General features: G+C 34.7%; 1 non-coding gene across 1 annotated transcript; it reads right to left on the minus strand.

Annotated features, from left to right (window-relative positions):
* Positions 1 to 501: 501 nt before the first annotated feature.
* Positions 502 to 607, minus strand: LOC121214311 (small nucleolar RNA R71). The gene has a single exon (XR_005909895.1). It is a non-coding gene; the product is annotated as a small nucleolar RNA R71 (small nucleolar RNA).
* Positions 608 to 23,234: the final 22,627 nt, after the last annotated feature.

Raw genomic sequence — 23,234 nt, forward strand, 5'->3', positions numbered from 1 at the left:
TTATCGATTTACTCCCTGTAGACCCTGAAATTAAGCAAACTTTTAGACAAAGAAGACATGAACGAACAGCTTAAAGACAAGTCGAGATGGACCTTGACCAAGGTAATGAAGTCGATTATGTATGAAATCCTATCCTGATTGCTGATGATAAGGATTGATCTACTTTTCAGTGAGTTAAACCCAGGAATTAGAAGGCCAGATATTGAGGCAACCCAGTTTGAATTGAAACTAGTGATGTTTCAAATGCTACAAACGGTAGGCCAATTTAGTGGTAAGCCCCCGGAAGATCCACATCTCCACCTTCGATTGTTTATGGAGGTGAAAGATTCATTCAAGATAGCCGGTGTGCCTGAAGACGCATTGAGGTTGTAGTTGTTTCCGTACTTGTTACGAGATCGAGCACGAGCATGGCACAATTCATTGCCACCAAGTTTCATATCTATATGGTAAGAATTAGCAAAGGGATTTTTGGTTAAATACTTCCCACCTAGCAAAAATGCTAAGTTAAGGAACGAGATCACAACTTTCCAACAATTGGATCACGAGTCTTTGTATGAGGCTTGGGAGCGATTCAAGGAGTTACTTCGTAAGTGTCCTCATGTGGGATTCCTCACTGTATCCAGTCGGAGACATTCTATAATGGTCTCAATGCACATACAAGATTGATAGTAGATGCTTCCACGAATGGTGCAATTTTGTCTAAGTCTTATAATGAGGCTTATGAGATCATCGAGAGAATCGCAAGTAAGAACTATCAATGGCCAACAAATCGAACAGCTTTAAGAAGGCGTGTAGCCATAGTTCATGAAGTTGACGCCCTCACTTCGTTATCAGCTCAGGTATCGTCTATTTCCACTATGATAAAACATTTAATCGCTAATAGTACTAATAATTCTGCAGCTCAGCCACCAAGTCCATTTGAAGTAGTTTCATGTGTGTACTATGGGGAAGGTCATTCTTTGAGAATTGTCCATCAAATCCGAAGTCAGTGTACTATGTGGGGAACCAATATCAAAATAGGAGTGGACAAGGACCCCAGTCCAACTTCTACAATCTTTCATGGTGTAATCATCCTAACTTTTCTTTGAGCAACCAAGAAAATGGACCGAACAACAACTTATTACAGCAAGGACCCAACCGATCTCAAGGGTTAATCAGCAAGCTCCAAAACCACCTCAAATTGAGGCATCAAACAATTTGGAGAACTTGTTGAAAGCGTACATGGAAAAGAATGACGCTTTGATCCAAAGCCAAATAGCAACACTGAAAAATTTGGAAAACCAAATGGGTCAGTTAGCTACAGAGCTACGTAATAGACCGCAATGAACCTTGCCGAGCGATACTGAGAATCTAAGAAATTTGGGTAAAGAACATATCAAGGCAGTGGCATTATGAAGTGGTAAAATTCTAGAACCCCGATTGATTGATGTCGAAGATAAGCCTATTGAGAAGAATCAACCAACTGTTGAAGTTCTTACACCAAAGGAATTAGAATCTACGAAGTCTGACAAGTTAAACCCTGACTTAGTGAATTCAGATACTTTAACATCTTCTTTGGATGTAGATTTAACTACTCAGAAAAGTTGTCTGGTTTAACCAAAAGTTCCATCACCTCTATATCCGTAAAGATTGCAGCAAAACAAGGAAAAATAGGAGGTGCAATTCAAGAAGTTTTTGGATGTTTTGAAGCAGTTACACATCAATATTCCGTTGGTAGAGGCTTTAGAATAAATGCCAAATTATGTGAAGTTTATGAAGGATATACTGTCCAACAAGAAATGACAGAGTCAGTATGAGACTGTTGCCTTGACAAAGGAGTGTAGTGCGTTCCTGCAGAACAAACTCCCGCCAAAATTGAAAGACCCAGGAAGCTTTACTATACCCTGTAACATTGGTGAATCTTACTGTGGTAAAGCTTTGTGTGACTTAGGAGCGAGTATCAACTTGATGCCTAAGTCTATCTTCAAGATGTTAGGGATAGGTGAAGTAAGACCTACAACTGTGACGCTTTAGCTAGTGGATCGATCTTTAGATATCCTGAAATAAAGATCGAGGATGTTTTGGTAAGAGTCAATAAATTTATTTTTCTTGCTGATGTTATTGTCTTAGATTTTAAAGTAGACAAGGAAGTGTTGATCATTCTTGGGAGACCTTTCTTAGCCACAGGAAGAACGTTAATTGATGTGCGGAAAGGAAAACTCACCATACGAGTTCAAAATGATCAGGTAACATTTGACATTCTTAAAGTGATGAAATTTCTTGATCCGGCAGAGGAGTGTTCAGTTATGGAAGAGATAGAAACCTTTGTTTCTAAGGAAAGCAATTTTAAAGAAGATCCATTGGAGAAAGCCTTAGATTTTGACCCTTTGAAGGATGAAAAAGGTGAAGAAAACATGGCTTTGATGGAAGCCAATCTAGGAAATTTTATTCAGTCCACACGGTTTGAACCGTTAGAGTTGGAAGTAAGAGAATTTGTGCAACCCAAGTTGTCAATTGAAGAGCCACCTAAACTCGAACTAAAGGTACTTCCTTTCCATTTGAAATACATTTATTTAGGTGATTGTTCTACTTTGCTTGTGATTATTTCAGCGGAACTGAAGAAAGATCAAGAGGAGCAACTAATTGTTGTTTTAAAGAAATTTAAGAAAGCAATTGGTTGGACCATAACTGATATTTAAGGTATAAGCCCTTCTTTTTCTTGCATAAAATCATTTTAGAATAAGGTGAAAAAACTTGAATTGATGGGCAAAGGAGGCTCAATCTTATTATGAAAGAAGTTGTGAGAAAGGAAGTGATCAAGCGGTTAGATGCAGGAATCATCTATCCTATTTCAGATAGTTTATGGGTAAGTCCAGTGCAGTGTGTCCCGAAGAAAGGTGGAATCACGATTGTTAAAAATGAGCATAACAAGTTAATTCTAACAAGAATTGTTACTAGTTGGAGAATCTATATTGATTACAGAAAGTTGAACAAAGCCACTCGGAAGGACCATTTTACGTTGCCATTCATGGACCAGATGTTAGATCGACTGTCAGGTAATGAATACTATTGTTTTTTAGATGGCTATTCGGGATATAACCAAATAGTTGTAGCCCTATAGGACCAACATAAAACAACCTTTACTTGTCCATACGGTACGTTTGCTTTTAGGCGAATGCCTTTTGGATTATGCAATGTACCTACAACTTTTCAACGATGCATGATGAAATATTTACTGATATGGTTGAAAATTTTGTTGAGGTTTTCATGGATGATTTTTCTGTTTTTGGTAACACTTATGATATATGTTTGAGTAATTTGGCTAAGGTACTGAAAAGATGCGAAGAGACAAATCTTGTTCTTAATCGGGAAAAATGTCATTTTATGGTCAAGGAAGGGATGTTCTTAGGTCATAAGATCTTAAAGAAAGGAATTGAAATCCATAAAGAAAAGTGAACGTAATTGAAAGATTACCAACCCCAATGAATATGGAAGGAATCAGAAGTTTCTTAGGCCATGCCAATTTTTATCGAAGGTTTATCAAAGATTTCTCGAAAATATCTAAACCGTTGTGTTTGTTGACAGAGAAAGATATAGTGTTTGACTTCAACAAAGCATGTTTAGAAGCTTTTGAAGAGTTAAAGAAGCGGTTAATCTCAGCCCCAATAATCGTTACACCTGATTGGACCTCACCTTTTGAGTTGATGTGCGATGCAAGTGACTATGCCGTTGGAGCTGTGATGGGTCAAAGAAGAAATAAAGTGTTTCACCCTATTTACTATGCAAGTAGAACTTTGACGGGAGCCCAACGCAGTTATACGGTAACCGAAAAGGAATTATTCATTATAGTTTTTACTTTTGACAAATTCTGATCATATCTTATAGGTACCAAAGTTATAGTGTTTACTGACCATGCGTCCATTAAATACTTGCACGCGAAGAAAGATGCTAAACCAAGGCTAATTCGTTGGATACTTTTACTCTAAGAATTTGACCTTGAGATCCAAGATAGAAAAGGTTTCGAAAATCAAATAGCTGATCATCTGTCGAGGTTGGAGCAAGATGAGGTAGCTCAGTCATGTGTGCCTATCAACGAGAATTCCCAGATGAACACTTATTTGAGGTAAAACGAATTCATGAAATACTCTGGTTTGCTAATTTTGGCAATTATCTTGCATGTGGAATAATTCCTTAAGAAATGACAGATCAACAAAGGAAAAATTTCCTTCATGATAGTTGGTATTATCTTTGGGAGGATCTGTTTTTGTTTAAACAATGTGAAGATAATATAATCCGAAAGTGTGTAACTGAAAGCGAGATTGCTGAGATCTTGTATCATTGCCATTCATCTCCAAGTGGGGGACACTTTGATGGTTCACGTAATGCAGCAAAGATTTTGCAAGCAGGTTTCTTTTGGCCTACATTATTTAAAGATACTTATGCTTATGTGAAGAACTGTGATAAATTCCAAAGGAATGGAAATATATCAAGGGGGAATGAGATGCCCTTGACAAAGATTTTGGAGATTGAATGGTTCGACGTATGGGGCATTGATTTCTTAGGCCCGTTTCTTTCTTCGTATGAGAACAAATACATCTTAGTTGCTATGGACTATGTATCCAAGTGGGTTGAAGCTGAAACATACCCTACAAATGATGCTAAGGTAGTCATGCGATTTCTACATAAGCATGTGTTTACATGATTTGGGACACCAAGAGCTATTATTAGTGATGAAGGTTCTCACTTTGTGAACAACTGGCTTAAGTGGTTGCTTGATAAATATGATGTAAAGCACAAGATTGCTACTACCTATCACCCCCAGTCTAATGGGCAAGTTGAAAGAGTGAATCGCGAAATCAAAGGTATCATTGAAAAGGTAGTATGCCCTAGCAGAAAGGTTGGTCTCGATGGCTCGATGATGCATTATGAGCCTATCAAACAACATTTAAGACTCCGTTAGGAATGACTCCTTATCGGATAGTCTTTGAAAAGGCATGTCATTTGCCATTAGAGTTAGAGAATAAAGATCATTGGGCTTTGAAGCAATTGAACTTTGATCTTAAGAAAGTGGGTCAGAGAAGGATGTTACAACTTGATGAGTTGGAAGAACTGAGGTTGTTTTCCAATGAGAATGCGAAAATGTGTAAAGAATAAAGCTCATTGGACTTTGAAGCAATTGAACTTTGATCTTAAGCAAGTGGGTCAGAGAAGGATGTTACAACTTGATGAGTTGGAAGAGCTGAGGTTGTTTTCCTATGAGAATGCCAAAATGAGTAAAGAAAGATCAAAGAGATAACATGATAGTCATATGCAACCTCACGAGTTTAAAGAATGTCAGAAGGTTTTGTTGTTTAATTCAAGGTTGAAGTTATTTCTTAGGAAGCTTAAATCCCGATGGAAATGACCTTATACCATTTATCGAGTTTATCCTTATGGAGCTATTGAATTATACGACAATTACGGAGGTACGTTTAAAGTTAATGGTCAACGTCTCAAACACTACTGGGATGGTGAAGTTAAGCGAATTGAATCCTTGCTCAAATTAGCAGACCCTTAATTTTTCATGAACTCATTTTGTAAATAAATAAATAATTAGAATTTATTTTCTTAACTTATTACATTTAATTAATTCTGTCTACGGAGATTAGAACTTAAGCGGGACCGCTGTGACCCCTCTAACCTTTCTTGGGAATTAATTTAATGTAATTTGTTGAAAAGAAATTTTCTAATTAAGACTTAATTTTTTTTAATTTCATTTGTTCTGTTTAAATTTTAAATTTTTATGTTAATAAAGGGGGTCAAATTTGGCCCAAGTCCTAATCAATTTTTTATAGTAAGATACAGTCTGAGTTTGAGGCCCAAGACAACAAAAAGGAGGAAAAAATCCATGCCTTGCCGTCACACCTGTTGTTTGCCACCCAAATAACCCTAATGTAGCTAAATTTTTGCTACATATTGCCCTAATTTTTCCATATATAAATCCCTTTCCATTCTACTAATTTTCATCACCCTCAAAGAAATTTGCTTACACCCTAAAAAAATCTCTAAATCTCCCTTTTGTGTCGTCAACCTCAAATCCCGAAAGAAACCCTAGTTCTCTTCCATTTTTGTCAGAATTACCTATTGTCTTCGTAAAGAGATTGTCGAAGCGTAGCCGTTGCTGTCGTATGTTGTTGTCGCTGCTGCACCATCCTTGCTGTCACAAGGTTTTTTGCAGTAGCAAGTTCTACCCACTTTACCGATTTCTCTTTTCTCTTTTATGTAGAAACTTTGCCGAATTTTTGGGAAAAGATACCAAGTCTCGCAAAAGAACTAGATCTTCAAAGACTACTCTTGAAAACCTGATTTTGATCAATGAAGAAGTGAAAGAGAGATTTGATTCAATCTTCAAGCATCAACCTATGATGCCGGAAAAAGGTTTTGACTTGAAGAGTGATGATTTGATGGTTGTTCATATACCGATTAGAAAGAAAATCAATGCTCTCAAGTGGGAAAATTTTTGTGGTGCTCGTTCACTTCCCGGTGATGAAATAGTTCGAGAATTCTATGCTAGTTTGACCACGCAAGATGCTACTGAAATCATCGTTCGAAAGAAAAAGATATTATTTTTGAGACATGGACGGAAGATACTGACGATGCAAGCGGAGATGGAGCTAAAGAAGACAAGGGGAATAAGTCAGAAAAATAAAAGGGGGTTCTTCTCCTGTTATTTATTTAATTATTTTTCGGTCTTTAGGAATTTATTTCTTTCGTAATTAGGATTTAATGTCCTCAGAATAAAACATAGCAAGCATGAAAAAACTTAGCACTTATTTAGAAAGAATAAGACTAAGTTATGTGGTAATAGAAATGAACATGTCTAGGATTAGGTTATTAGGGAAGACTTGGTACTTAAGCAGTCTTAATGACTCACCTCTCTTTCTTTACAACCCTACCTGGTGTTCAGGTTTCATTCATAACTTTGTTCTTGCAATGAGGATATTGCTTCTTTTTAAAGGGGAGGTAAGGTAAATAAATTGCTCAAACTCTTAAAATTTTCAAATATGTTTTAATCATTTCTTTCATAAGAATGTTTTAATAAATGAATGTTTAGAGATATTCTTGTTACTGAGATAGTTTGTATGCAAGTATGAATGATGATTTTATTTAAGTTAAAGTATGTATCATGAAGAATGGAATGCTTGTATGATCTTAGCCAGTAATGTTTGCCATGAAAACTTAGTTCTTTTGATATTAAACATGCATGAAGTTTATATCTTTAGAATTGACTTAATAATTTTCTTGAGGCGAAATCCTAGGAGACATAAAAATCTTAAATGATATGGGCACTATTTCTTTGGATCGTTTGAGCCTTTTCAAGCCAACCCTATGATATTAGACCCTTGAAATTACAATTTTGATCTTAAAGGCCTATTTTTTGCAATGAGCCTACATTATAAGCCAATTATCATCTTTTTAAAGCTATCTTAAATTTGTGCACCTATCTTAACTAAAGTTTTATTGGGAATCAACATTTAAGGAAATTTTCATAGAGATGTATGTGCTCATGCTTAAAAAAAAGCGAAGAAAAGTTTGCTCAGTCTAAAAAAAAAAAGAAAAATGTAAGAGTTCGAGTTTAAAATAAGTTTGGGGGTGTTCCAAAGGTTCGCTTAAAGAAAAAGGTTGTATTACGAGAAAACTAAGACAAAGTTAAAGGTTAAGATTTTTAAACCGAAATGTCCCATCTCTTAAAATCCCTACCTTTAACCGAGCCCCATTACAACCTTACAAAAGACCTGTTGATTTGATGATTATGTCACCTACATTAGTGGAGAGGAAGTCCTAAGTTAAACATATGAAGATCATAAATAAGTCTTATGATTGTTTGTTTGATTGATAGGAAATTATGTTAAATGAAGAATGTTATCTATGGTTGTGACATACATGCAAACTATGATTCGTGTTGGCATATTTTGAAGCTTAGTATAATCTTAAGGAATGTTTGCATATGAATTATTTGTTAATAAAGAAGATCAATAAGCATGAAGTTATTAATGCATGATTATGGGATAAAGATTGATGCTGCTTACACAATTAGCAATTTTGCCTTAGCAAGATCTTTTGCTGTGCATAAACATTACTCAGGACGGGCAATGATTTATGTTTGGGGGTGTGTAAATGGAAAAATATATAGGATTTTTCCTATATAATTTATCACCTTTTTACTTAAATCTATTGTTAAAACTAAGTAATTATTTGATAAATTAATGAAATATGTGAAAATATGAAATTAGGACATAGAAATTATTAAAATGTGATTTTATGCTTTATTATATAGTTTTCATGCAATAAATGGCTTATTTTATATTAATTTGAATATATTATATTTTTTAAGACATAAAGTGGGCCATGCATGATTAAATTGAATAATAAATATAAAATTATAATTAATAATTCATTTTAAAATATTTCATTAATAATTTGGGTTTTAATTAATTAATTAAATTGGATAAATTTAATTCTTTGGTCCTCTAACTTGTTGATTTATTTTGGACAGGTCTGATAGCTTTGCTGGATTACAAAACCATCCAAATTGAAGGCCAAGTCAACCCAAAATTTGGCTGCACATGGCCGTCCATAAACCATTTTTTGATTTAATTGCACAAGGTCCTTGAATATTTGAAGAAATTACAGATTTACCTGAAGATTTGCACTTAATCGAGTCTCAGTCCTGAGTTGTTGTGACACTCAAATTGACCAAAAATCAAGGAAAAATCAGCTCAACTTGCTAAAATTATGGCCGACTACCCATGGAAGATGATTCAAAAAATGGAAACTCCTATTTTTAGCAAACTATCTCTCTCCTCGCCTATAAATAAGACCCTCTCATTCCTTCATTCATCATCCCTCAAGCATCCATCAAGCATCATTCTCTCTTTTTCTCTTAGGCTTTTCCATTCTCACTTTTTCTCTTAGCCTTTTCCATTCCCACACCTAGCATCATCTCTTCATAGAGATTTTAGCAATTAAGCCTCTTAAAGAACCCTTTGTTGGCCACCTTGGAGAAACATCAACAAAGGAATTAAGCAAAGGAACGAAGGAGTCTCGTCAGTTAGAGTCTTGGGTGACAACCACTCTAAATTAGGTTTAATCTTTCTTTTCTTTAACTTAATATAAAGATGTTGCTATGTGTTCTTTGTTCTTGTTTACAACAATGTTAGCTTAATTTTATTTAAGCTAGGATGATTGCTTTGATTAAATAATATTTATTTGATCCATGCTTGTAATGTTTGTGCCTCAATCGATCATGTTTTCAATTAAAATCAAGTATGTATTTCGTTCATACATGATTGAAATGCACTTGAATTAGCTAAGAGATCCTAACCAGACGACGGCTAATAGACGCATAATTGAAATGTGCATGCCCAATTTAGATCCTAACACGATTAAATTGTAGGTTGCATAACTACTCTAACCAAGCTATGTTATCTGCATCGTTTTTAGATTTGTATGATTAAATTGTTTCAAACCTAACACGTCCCTGTTACCTCACGCAAATGCTAAGAAACCCTTAGTAAATAAGGATCAGTAAAATGCTTATTTACTAAGTAAAGGATTCCGAAAGGACCAAATGTGGTTTCCAAACTCATGAAAGATTGAGTTGCCATGAAATGTTTTTTCCGAAGCATGTTGATAATAAATTGAGTTTAAGTAAAGTAATTGTCCTAGTTTGTTTATGATATAATTGTTGCAAATTGTGTTTAATTTTACTAAAATCTATTTCATTCATATAGTTTGCATACTTAGGATAATTTGCATTAGGGATCATTGCAATTAGTTTAATATATTTTAATCACCACTGTTCAACTAAATTGTGTTTTTATTTTCCAAATTGTTAATATAATTTTACAAATTAAGTGACTTAGCACAAGTACAATCCCTGTGGAGACGATAACTCGATACTTTCTTATTACTTGATAACGACTGTGTACACTTGCACAAACCGAAGTGTTACATCTGTCATGTAATTAAATCTGAATTCTGTTTCTTATTAGTTACACACTGAGTTATAAAAAGTCACTCTTTGTTTGTTCGATAATTTCAGGTAATCCTCAAACATAGACAGTTCAATGCGACGGGAGCTTGGTTACGTTCATTCTTTCATAAACTAATTTTACTTAAAGTAAACTTATTTTAAATTCTAGTTTGAGAGTTTTGTAAATTTTAGACTCTCTGGACTTTTTGGGTTTTATTTCTGGTTTTGATTTTATTTTGGGATTACTAGCATAACGTTTGATAAAACGATTTTACGAAAATGATTGTTTTTCTACAATCAACTATTTTCAAGAAAACAAAATCGATTTTTCAAAATAAATTTTTTTGAGAAATTCCATTACAAAATATTCGATTTAGTTAGAAGATGCAAACAAACAACAATTTTAATTAAATAAGTATGGCCAACACGTTTTTGAATAAAGCGTGCTTTTAAGTAAAGATACAGGATGTTTTTTGAAAAGCGAAAGTTGGTTTTATAACTATTTAAGGTAACATTTCCAGATTCGGCTATAATGTCTGGGCCGAGTTTGGGGTGTTACATGTAGTGGTATCAAAGTCAGGTTGTAAAACTCGGACTGTGAAATTTTGGGTTCAAAATTATATTTGTGAAATAAAAACTATTTTTTCGAGTAAAGTTTATTTTTAAATCTGAAAAGTAAGTTTGTGAAATACCGTCTAACTTAGAAATACTTTAGTTAGAAAATTCTAAACAATTAAATTTATACTGAGTTAGATAGAGACAGAAAATTCTTAAAATTTCTGAAATTCTTTCTGATACATATTTGAAGCATAAGATAAATCTCTAAATACGATGAGTGCTCGTAGAACACATGCCTGTGGTACTGATGGGGACGGTATGCCTAATCTTGATATGAGTGAGAAATTGGCTATTCCTACTACTGAGACTAGGTCATAAATTCACTCGGCAGGGGACGACAAATTGTCCCAAGCCATGCTTAAAGTGTTGGAGAGGGTTGCTAGGCCCTATTCTGGTTCTGGGAGCCATGGGTCGGTAACTTAATGACTTTGGTCTAACGAAATTGAGTGTTTTAGGGGCATCATTGGAGTCTCCCTGCTTGTGGCCGCATACTGGTTGGAAGCCACAAAGAGAATCATGAATGATATCGACTGCACCCCTGAGCAGAAATTTAAGGGTGTAGTATCTTTACTTTGCGATGAGGCATATCAGTAGCGGTTAACGATTTAGGAGGGTACATAGTCAGATCGAATTACTTGGGATTATTTTAAGACCGCTTTCTAGAGTAAATATGTGGGAGCAAGTTATGTGGATGCTCGTAGACGCAAAGTTTATGAATCTCACTTAGGCAGATAGGACTGTGGCTGAGCATGAGGCTGAATTTCTAGGACTGAGCTGTTATGCTCGTGGAATGGTGGCAATTAAGTATGAAAAGTGTGTTTTCTTTGAGGAAGGTTTAAGGATAATTTGAGAGTTATAATAGGTCTGTAGAGAGAGCGGGAATTAGTCTTCTTGGTGGACAAGGAGAAGATTGCTGAGGAGGTTAAACGCGTTGAGCGCAAGAATAGAGATCTTGAGAAGGGTAAGAATAAGAGGGATTCGGAGCCCTCTAACTCTTTTCAAAGGCCTAAGGAATGGGACAGGTCTGATGGGCCTTCGAGAGTTGGGGTTCCAGTTACTTCTATTATGGTTCAGCCGTGTAGGGACTGTGGTAGATGCCGTTTGAGCGAATATTCGAGAAGGTTGGGAGTGTGTTTGTGATGGTGGTCAATGGAGCACTATATCAAAGATTTCTCGCAGCATTTTACTTAGACGCAAGCTGCAGCTTCAGGTTTTGTTCAGCCTCAACGGGAAATTCAACAGTCACCTAGGACCGTGGTCCGGCCAGGGGTGGTAATGGTATGGGTAGAGGACAGAGAGCACCGGAAAAAGGTGCTAATCAGACTAAGGGAAGGAAACCTACGTTTGTTGATGTTGCTAGACGTCGTGAGGATAGAGACACCACTGATGTGATTACCGGTACGTCCTTTATTTTTGATGCCTCTTATTTTGCATTGACAAACATAGGGTCAACACATTCCTATGTAGCTAGTCCTTTGGGCCAATCTGTTCGAGTTAGTAAACTATATAGGAATGTGCCATTGGAGATACAAGGGGTTGTGTTTCTGGCTAATCTGATGGAGCTACCATTTGGAGAATTTGATCTGGTTCTTGGATTGGACTAGCTTATAGAGCATCGAGTCAGTTTGGATTGTGCTTCTAAAAGGGTAGTTTTGAGATCGGATGATGATTTGGAGGTGGTTATGATTGGCAAGCATTGGGATTACTTATCCAATGTGAACTCCGCTCTTGTGGCTGAAAAACTGGTTCGAAAAGGGTGTGAAGCGTACTTGGCTTTTGTGAGTGATTGACTTTAGTGGGTCCGTTTGTTGGGAACATTCGAACGATTAAAGAATTTTAGAATGTTTTTCTTTAGTAGTTACCAGGTCTACCTCCGGATCGAGAAGTCAAGTTTAGTATTGAGCTTCAGCCGGGTACGGCTTTGGTGTCCATCGCTCCTTATTGTATTGCACCGAATAAGCTTATAGAGTTAAAGGCTCAGCTTTAGGAACTCCTTGATCTTGGGTTCATCTGTCCTAGTGTGTCTCAATGGGGGTATCAATGTTATTTGTAAAGAAAAAGGATGGTACCATGAGAATATGGATCGACTACCGACAGTTGAATAAGCTAACGATAAAAAACAAGTACTGACTTCCGAGGATTGACGACCTGTTCAATCAGTTTCATAGGGCTTCTGTGTTTTCTAAGATAGATCTCTATTCTGGGTACCATCAGCTTAAGGTTAAGGAGGTTGATGTCCATAAGATTGCTTTTAGGACTCATTATGGGCATTACGAATTCCTAGTTATGCTCTTTGGTTTGACGAATTCTCCGGTTGCATTTTTGGATCTTAGGAATCGGGTTTTCCAGCCGTACTAGGATCAGTTCATCGTCGTTGTTATCGATGACATTCCGAAATACTCTAGGACTGAAGATGATCATGATGAGCATCTTAGAGTAGTTCTTCATATTCTTCGAGACAAACAACTCTACACTAAGTTGAGCAAGTGTGAATTCTAGTTAAGGAAAGTAACTTTTCTGTGGCATGTGGTTTCTGTAGAGGGGATCCGAGTTGATCCTAGGAGAATTGAGGTTGTTCTTAAGTGGAAACAACTTTGGAATGTTTTTGAGATCCGTAGTTTTCTTGGACTTGTGGGTTATTATCGGAGGTTTCTTGAGGGGTTCTGATGAATTACAACTCATTTAACTAAGCTGCTATGTAAGAACACCCCATTTGTCTAAATTGATGAGTAGCAATTGAGCTTTGAGAAGCTCAAATCTATTTTGACTCAGGCTTTTATTCTGATACAGCCTGAATCCGGTAAGGAGTTCATGGTATACAGTGATGCATGTCATGTCAATTTTGGTTGTGTACTGATGCAAGATGGTAAGGTTGTGGCTTCTTCGTCTCGACAGCTTAAGTCACACGAGGGCAACTATCTGACGCACGATCTTGAGTTAGCTATAGTTGTCTTCGCCTTAAAGATTTGGAGACACTATTTGTATTGTGAGAGGTGTATCATTTACACCGATTAAAAGAACCTCAGGTATCTCCTTACCCAAAAGGAGTTAAACCTTAGGCAGCGTAGATGGATTGAACAGCTTAAGGATTACAACTGCACGATTAAGTATCTTCCTAGTAAGGGCAACATGGTGGCTGATGCTCTTTGTCGTAGGGAAGTGTCTGATTTGAGTGTGATGTTTGCTCGCCTAAGTCTGTTTGATGATGGGAGTCTGTTAACTAAGTTGCAAATTAAGCCGACTTGGATTGATCTGATTCGAGATAAATAGTTGGGGGATGATTCCCTGGTTCTTCAATTCCGTTAAGTGAAGGATGGTAGTACGCTTGATTTTGGCCCAGTACAGGAGCCATCCAAAGTCTAGTAGGCTCGCTCGCACATCACGTTGGGCATCCACTATGACTGGCACTTGATGTGGGTTGCAATGTGCCTGAACCACTTTTTACTTGTAGGATCCTTTGGAATCCTCTATGGTCGCTTACCTGTGGTGGTATGAGTTAGGGTGCTTCCTTCAATTTTGAGAGCCCATGATCTCTAGAATACTCCCGATGTACGACCACCTACTCGTTTCTCCTCCTCTCTACTCATCTAGCTTGGGTGTTACACAACCACTCGTAGATAAGGTCGTTTAGTACACCTTTTGGTGGACAAGTCAATTCTTCAGGATCAATTAAAACACCAGCCGTCCGACACATCTCCATGATTAGGTACGGGTATGAGAGTCCTCGTGTATGCCCTCTGATAAATTGTTGTATGTTTTTAGGATCTGGTCTCCCACATTAATCTGTTAGCCTAGCAAAATAGAGTGTATAAAAAGATCACGATCACCAGAAACTCCCATGACATGCTAAACAGGTAATAATTTTACACTAATAAATTACATTCACATCTTGGTTTCCGGGGTCATAATTGATTGTTAGAATCACAATAGCTCCCGGCCACCTGCTTTCGAACACAATGGCCTTTACCGTCAGTTTAGAAGTTCATTATTCATCATAATCCACTTCATCGTCATTTAAATTTTTGTAAAAATCATGGGCATCGTGAGGTGTCTTATGAATAGCCTTGATCGCAATTAGAGAGACGTCTATGTACTTGCCTCTCACAAGACTTTGTTGTCTTGAGCTTTAAGAAAATTTACGTAAAATTATTGAACGATCGATATTACATTCGGTTTGAGTGGTTGTCGGTAGAATGTGTTCCACCGTAATCGGTTAACCCTCGTAAGGAATGCGTGGCAAAATGGAAGCCACATTTCAGGATTATCAATTTATCAAAATTCCCTATTCGGGCTGTGACATTATCGGAGACAAATCGTCTCCTTGGTTCATCTACAATATCATGTTCCTCGATTCGCCGAGATGCCGGTCATTTACGTGGGGCCATAATGTGCAATTTTAACAATCAACCAATATAATGTTATGTGGAGTCTGTTTGTGTTTTGTATACACCATTGATCGTACTATGTGATACAAAATTTTAATTATAATGTTAATTAAAAAATTCTGTTAAGAAGTTAATTATGCATGAGAATTGATTTGTTTGAGTTATGTTGAGTTGACATACAGTATACACCCAAGTGATAAGTAAGTTAGCGTACTGAGTCTATTTATGTTCTGTGTACGCCATTAAGAGTACTATATGAATGTGTGTAAATCCTTCAAAAAGGTTCATTTGTACTATCAATATTGTTATGTATGATTTTTCTTCGGAACTCACTAATTTCTTATGAACTTACTTTGTTACCTTTTCCTTCTCAGGCTTGCTGATTGAATGAAGGTTTGTTAGAAGGATTACGTTAGAGTGCTACTGCTATTGTGAGTTGACTATTTTTTTGTATCCTGTATGACTCTTGGGGTGACGCATAAGTGTATTTAGAAATGATTTGTAATAAGAACTTCTATTTTGATAAGACTCTATTTTATGAGATTTCTAGGAAGCATTAATGCTTGGTTTTAAATTAAAATATTTTGTTTAATGAAGTTATTATGTTTGTATACGTCATATGGTTTGTATATTATTTTAAACTGTTGATGTTTTCATTCAAACCTTGGTAAAGTAACAGCTAATATATGTCTTATATTATAACTTTTTAAGAATTATATAAAATTTCACCAAAATGTTTTAAAGTTAGTTTGATTTTAAGTAGTGACACACCATACTCGAATCCTATTTTAGGGTCAGGTCTGGCGTGTTATAAGCTTAGCACTTGCCCCTAAATTTTTTAGAGTTAGTTTCGCTTCATCAAGTTCCTTATTGACTTTGTCAATAACTTGATTCTTGTTGAGGATTTCTTTCCAATGGCTTCCTTCTAAATTTTAAAAATACATACCTCTTCACGCAGATCTTCATTAATTTCACACATCATTTTCATCTTTCTTAACAAATGAAACTAAGCCTTTTCTATCGATCCTTCATCAATTTCATCCTCATTATTAGTTTCTATTTTGGTAGTAACTGCCACATAATTGCTTAATTTTTTATCAAACTCAAATACATCACCTTTCATTTCTTTATCACTCGATGTAGTAACTAGTGACTTTTCCTTCTTTTTTGTATTCACGCATTCAGATTGTATGTACCCATATCTTTTGCGTTCATAGCATTGAAAAAAAATTATTTATCATGTACTCACCTCTAGCCTGATTCTTCACTGGCATTTCTTCATCAAGTTTAACAATGACCATTTTTTCTTTGCAAACTATTTTAGAGTCCTATTAAAATTTTTTAGAGTAATGCAATTTCTCTTTAATGGTTTCCATGGATTTCTTGTCTATAGTGGCTAAATTTTGGACATAGAAAGCTATATTTTGTTTACTATGTCCTTATAAGTCTCTAATAGATTCATTTCAAATCTTCTGACTGATCCAATCAGCTCATCCAGCCTTAGCGAAGTGATGTCTTTTGCTTCTTCTATTGATGTCACCTACTAGAGAAATCGGTTAAGAAAATGATTGTCAATTACAGCGAAAGTTTAAAAACTTTGAAAATAGAGTCAGTTAGTGATCTTTATAGTAATAAAATTTTCTCGAAAAGTACATGTACTTTGAGTGAGACGAATTTAAATTATTTTCAGCTTTCAACCGAATGACCTTCTTCACTATCCTCGTGTAACACATTGTTTTGGCGAATCTTGAATTTGGCAAGAAAACTGAAAGTAATCTAAGGGGCATAGTGCTATCTGTCTAATTATTGTTTTTCGCATATAGGTTAGGAGCATAGTTAACATTATAGTATTATGAAAGGATTGTTCTCTGAATGTGTTGAGTTATAGAGAAGAAGAGATTGGTAAGAATAATGAGGATTTTTGGGTGAAATGGGTTATCGTCAAAGGTATTGTTCACCCAGTTTATTGGGTTATCAAGTTAGTTACGTACTAATGAGGTAGTTAGGATGGAACGAATGATTGGACCAGAAATATAAAATATTGAATTTCCATTTGCAGTTGTAAGCCATTTTACTAAGGCAATCTTAAAAGTTTAAAGCACATGTCAAGTTCCAATAAGGGCTTAGGTTATTTATATAGATACTCAGGTTGGAGAAGAGGGAGTTTTTCTTCTTCCTTCCTCAAGAAGTATTGTTACCTGAATCTTAAAGAACTTACAATGTTTCTTTCTCCCTCAAGCTTGAGCTGTAGATCTAGGTCTCTGTCAATAGTTACCCCATGTCAAGGAAAGTTTTTAGGCTTTACATGTTATGCCATGAAATAGTAGGATTGTAATGTTCTAAACAATAAAATGAGGAAGTAAGGTTTTATATGAGGGATTATTTGGGTTTGTGTTGATGGAAAAGGGGCTAAGAAAGAGTTTTAAAGGTGTTATTTTGTTTCCTAAGCAAGGCTAGCGGTAGCTTCTTGTTGGATCTAAAGTTCAAGTTGCTATTTGTGGATGTCATGTGAGTCCTTAAACTGACTCTTGCATGTATACCATGTATGTTAGATATTTCTATGAAAATCAAATGAACTATGAAACTGACATCAAAAAAGTATATTATGAAAGTTATACTATTGTACTAATGTTTGATGGGTCTTGCATGTGTAGTCCGTATGAAATCTAACAAGTTAAGCTTGTGATAAGCATTCTGATGATGAAGTATGATTGTATAAGCACAAATGGAATGTAAGTGATGAGATGTGTTGTTAATGGATCAAAGTGTGAAGTCTTAAATGGTGTCAATACATAAAGAGTCAGTCAAGTGTGTTTGTGTTTGTTCACTACGGCGGAGTCTAAAGGAGTCCGTCGGGATTTTAAACACGATCTCTGAAAGGAAAGGTCCATGGCCATGACACTTTTTGAAAGGAACTAAAGGAAGGTTATTACTCAATGGGGTTCTCCACGTGTCTTAGGACGATGATGGGAAAACCTCACATAACGTGAGTTTAGACAAATTCATATCGTAAACACATCAGAAAAAGGCCTTTGTGGCGTAATATGAAAGAAAGCCCTTGTGGCGGAATATGAAAGGAATGCCTTTGTGGCAAAATTTGTAAGGAACGCCTTCATGACACACTTTTAAGAACTGCCATCTTGGCGAACTATGAATGGGTCACCTTAGTGGCGTGTTCTATCTGATTACTATTAAGGAGTATTTTGCTAAGTTAAAGTGGCATGGACTGTCAGGAAATTTGGTAAGTTACGAATTTGAATGTCTGTCTCTATGGTAAGATATGAGTAAGTTTTAGTATATTTGTAATATATATAACTATGATAAGGTATTGATATGCTTTGGAATATGAGTTGAATGAAGTCTTAAGGGATTTTCCTGAAAAAAATGTATATTTGTATGTCAAAAAGGGTGTTTGTTATGATAATCTGTGAGTATGAAAAGTAAGGGATATCACATATTCTTCCCAATTTATTTTGAATCTGAGTTAATTTTGTTTGAATTATGAGAATCTATTACAAGACTCCGCCAAGGTACTGTAAGTAAGCTCACTAAGTACTTCTGCACTTACGAGGTTATTACTTCTTTTCAGGTTTGTTGAGAAGATGCTTCACCTGGAAGGACAATGTTAGGAGTACGCCAAGCTGGTGGCAGATTGGGCTATTATGCATAGAGAGGACTGGTGGCACAACTTTGAAATTTGTCTTTTAAGTCTATCTTCAATAATTTTCTAACTTGTGGAAATTTGAATCAAATGAGTTGTAATAAGATGTTTAACATGTATTTCATTTTGAATCTTTAAAGATGTTGAGATTTTCTTTTGGGATTTCAAATAAAAGTTTTAAAATAAATGAGAAATTTTAAATTACTTTTTGTTAAAATTTTGTATCGTCTAGTAACACCCGAGATTCAGACTCAGTAAATTGGTTCGGGTTGAGGCCGTTACACCTCGTACCTTGAATTGCGTCAAGTATGGGCTCGAGAAACATAAACCAAACATAGAACAAAAAATGAATTTATTACTTTTAGTAGGAAAGTAATTCTCATAAAAGAAACTGGTAGGAACTGGAATTCCCAGAAATAGAATTTATTCTAAGAAAGTAAATTCACACTACTTTCTAGTAGAATAACAATACATGAAATTTGTGTGTAAATAACTCTACTAGTGTCATCTATTTATAGGGAGAGATAGGAGAATCCTAATTGAATAAGAATAGCACAAATAATATTTATTTAATGAAAGACACTCCTTTAGTCTAACTAGGAGAGTGATGGGCGGCACACCCTAGTAAATATTACTAGGGTTGTCGCCCCTTACTTATCATATGAGGGGGATTGGGCCTTTCATGTATTGGGTTCAATTATATGTGCTTCATGAACTTTTGGCCTAACACTTTATAATTTAATCCAACCCAATATTTTTTCTATTTTATAAAATAAATACTATTTATTTATTTAATTTACTTAACTAAATTAATTTATCAATTAAATAATTTTTTAAACCCAATTCTAATTTCGTTAAAGTCATGACAACTCTACTGTAAAATAATCTATGAGAAAATATATTTAATTTTCATATTCAATGCATTCATAATAACCAATTAATTCCATTTTCGAACTTCAATTATTTAATTACATAATAATTCAAAAACCTTGAATTAATTCTCAAGTCACCTCTATACTTAATAAGAAAACGCATTCATTTGTGAATATGACTCATTTCTTGAACATCATCATTTCCATTCAATTCTGCTCCTTTGATTCTACATGCAATTCATTTCTAGTTTCAATGAGCTAGCAAAGGGATCAAGTGGACATATGTAATTAGAGCTCAAATAATTTATAATTAAGTTCCAACTTTTCACCTATTAATTATAAACTTATTTAGTCACAAATTCATCCCACTATAGTATCGTGATTGAGCTCCCCTAATTACATACCATTACGAAAGCTACTTAATAAGTGGCTGTCCAATGACCTTGTCATAAGTCTGTTACCCTCACAAGACATCTTTAATCTCTTTAGGATAATTTGGTTCTCTTAATATGATCCTATTTTATCTCATGGTAACCATTACATTTTCCTTCATGAAAAATCAATTACTATCAAATAGTAATCAAGTCATTTATCACAAAGACAAATGACTCATGGCCACATTTACTTTTCCTCTATATGTAATCTCAATAAGAGGATATCATTTACCCTTTAGTTGGGCTATGAATTCCACTATTGTGAATGATGTTACATACTGCAGAAGTTGTATACCTAATGCACCAGCTTTCGCTTCCTTTTCTATTTGAATTCAAGCTTTTACTTACATCAAAGTATACGAGTCTCACATATATAATCCATCATCTACTCAGGATTAAGGTATGTCACACTATGAACATCACAAGTGAATAAATCCATAAAAGAATCTAGGATCTATTCTACTTGGGTCTTGTTTGATATACTGTCAATCCAATCAGTCACATCTATATCTCTATCTTTTAGGAGTCACCCACTCCGATACTCAAAGACAAAACATCTCCCCAATTGGACTTGATAGACAACATATTAGTCTTTCAATCGGTTTGTTAATTTCTGATTACACTAAAGACATATTTAGGTTCATTTACTAATACAAGTTGTCTTTCCATATTACAATTCGACTATGTAATACCTCTTAGTATTAGTTAAATGTTAGATTACTAGTGAGCCAATATTTACTTCCATTTTGCTTTGCGTGCAAAAACATCGAGGACTATATATAAAGGGGATTAATGTAATTAATGGATAGTTTTATTAAACCAATTTTTTAGAAAAGTACAAGTATACAAAATGAATATACTACACTTAGGGCACTAGATCTAACATCACCTTGATGGCAAATCATTTTGGCATTGAACGCATAACCTGCCTCACCAATTATGTTTCTGAAAAGTGTTCTCCGAAGCAAAAGGCCTCGTTTGAGATATCATACAATCGAGCATAAAATTCTGATATTGTCTCTTCTTCATCGGTTTTCATGTTTTCAAACCTTGAAGTTAACATTTGTAACTTTGATATCCTTACAAATGAGTTTCCTTCATGTTGATTTTAAAGTATTTTCCAAGCTTCCTTAGTTTTGTCACACATAGATATTATTTTGAATTGCTCCATATCCACAAATATGATTATGGCATTTAATCCCTTGGAATTTCCAAAAGCCATTATTTTCTCTTCAGTAGTGTACTATGCTTTCCCTTTTGGTTCTAAAGTGTCATCTACTCTAGTCGTAGTAGGTCGAGTCCAACCTTCTTCAATAGCCTCCCCAACAATATCGTCTATCGACATAATGAATGTTTTTATATGAGCTTTCCAGTAAGCTTAATTAGAAGATCCTATAAGAAGTGGGGCTCGTGATATTGAACTTTCTTCTTTCATGGTTCTATAATTATAAATACGCAACCAGATCCTCTTCAAACACCTCATGAAATCATACTCTGATACCTCAATAGAAACAAAATTTGTCTGCAAATATGATAAATTCTACTAAGCTAAGAATTCATTGCAACGGTAAATAGAACAAAAATTGAACTTGTAAGGAAGTAAGAGAAAGAAAGAATAAATGAAAAATCGTTATTTATTTACACAGTTCAAACACAAAGGTCCTAAGTCTATAGAGCCTCACTTAGGATATACTCTTATTAGATCACCAAATGAAACAACCGTTACATTTTGTCTCTATCAACTAAAGCTTATAACTACTTACAAGTCAAATTCATGCGACTCGAGTAAAGAACATTATTTCAATCAACATACATCAAAGGTGACTCTCCACTCCAGTAAAGAGTTTTCACCAACAATCAACCAAATAAATGAAACATTTAATATAATAAACTAAGCAAAGGTGAAAGATACTTGCGAATTTGTAGATTATCCATCTCTTCAAGTCGTGTAGCATCACTATAATGACCTAAATTTCAGTGGTGTTAAAAAATATGGATTCAAAACCTCATCTCCATAAACTGAGTTCGTTAGGATGAAAAATAATGGTTGAGGAATTTATATGAAAGTATATTGAAGTTTGATTAAGTAATTTAACTGAAAAAAAATGGTTAATTAAAGTTTAGAGACTAAATTCTAAAAGTTCAATCACTATTGAGTTTTAATTAAGAAAATGGTTGGGGACATAGACAGCAATCATCCAAAAGACAAAAATGGTAAATAAATCACCTCATAACATGAGATAGTGGATATTGCTAATGTTTCCTCTTAGTTTAATTAAGAGTTAGATTAGTATAATAAAATCTTAATTAAACTAAATAAACACGCTTAATTAAATCTAAACTAAGTATAAATAATAAAGTAAGTGGGATGACAACCAAATTGTCATATTCTTCAAGTCGTCATTGTCCATTAGAGAGAAGATAAGAAAGAAAAATACCATTTTGAAGCATACATTCGGCCAAGCAATTAACTATGGTAATTAAGCTATTTTCTTATAATTTTTATAAAATTATGATCTCGGGAGTTTGATTTAGCTAGCCCATGTATCAATTTATTCAATTGTTAAGTTTTTAGTAAGTTACCATTATAGAGAAATTGATGAATTTAGCTTGAATTTGATAGTTAATAAACTTAGGTCATGATAAGGACTAAATTGTAAAGCTAATTAAGCTTATTAGATAACTTTGAAACATTAGGGACTAAATTGAAAAGCTATCATGAGATTATGCTATGAATAGATATTATAGGGTCCCTAATGAAAGAATGTGAAATCAAATTTTACTCCGATGCTAAATATCGAAAAATATGCATATCTCGAGTATAGGGACTAAATTGAATAAAATAAAAAATATGTTTGGCTTGGTATTTGAATGTTAACTAGATGTAAATTGACATTGTTTCTATTATTAAATTATCAAATGTAGCTAAAGATCATGTCGGGCCATCGCGAAAGAAAGGAAATGTAACAACCCATTTTTAGTAAAATCGGAACTATGGTTTCGAGACTACAAGTTTAAAGAATAAATATTTATTTTATTATTATTTTAAGGTCTATGGAATATTATAAATAGACCATTTATATAGTAATTGGATATTTATGGATTGGTTTTATTGAAATTTTGAATGTTTTTAAAGGTTATTTTAGTAATTAGGTAAATAAAGGTTAAAATTTAAACAAAACCAAAATTCTTCATTCATTCATCTTCTCCACCAATTTCTATAAGGGAAGAACACCACTTTTAGGGCTTTTTCATTTGGCTACTACAAGT

The sequence above is a fragment of the Gossypium hirsutum genome, chromosome D01, assembly GCF_007990345.1.
Source record: "Gossypium hirsutum isolate 1008001.06 chromosome D01, Gossypium_hirsutum_v2.1, whole genome shotgun sequence".
NCBI classification, from domain to species: domain Eukaryota; kingdom Viridiplantae; phylum Streptophyta; class Magnoliopsida; order Malvales; family Malvaceae; genus Gossypium; species Gossypium hirsutum.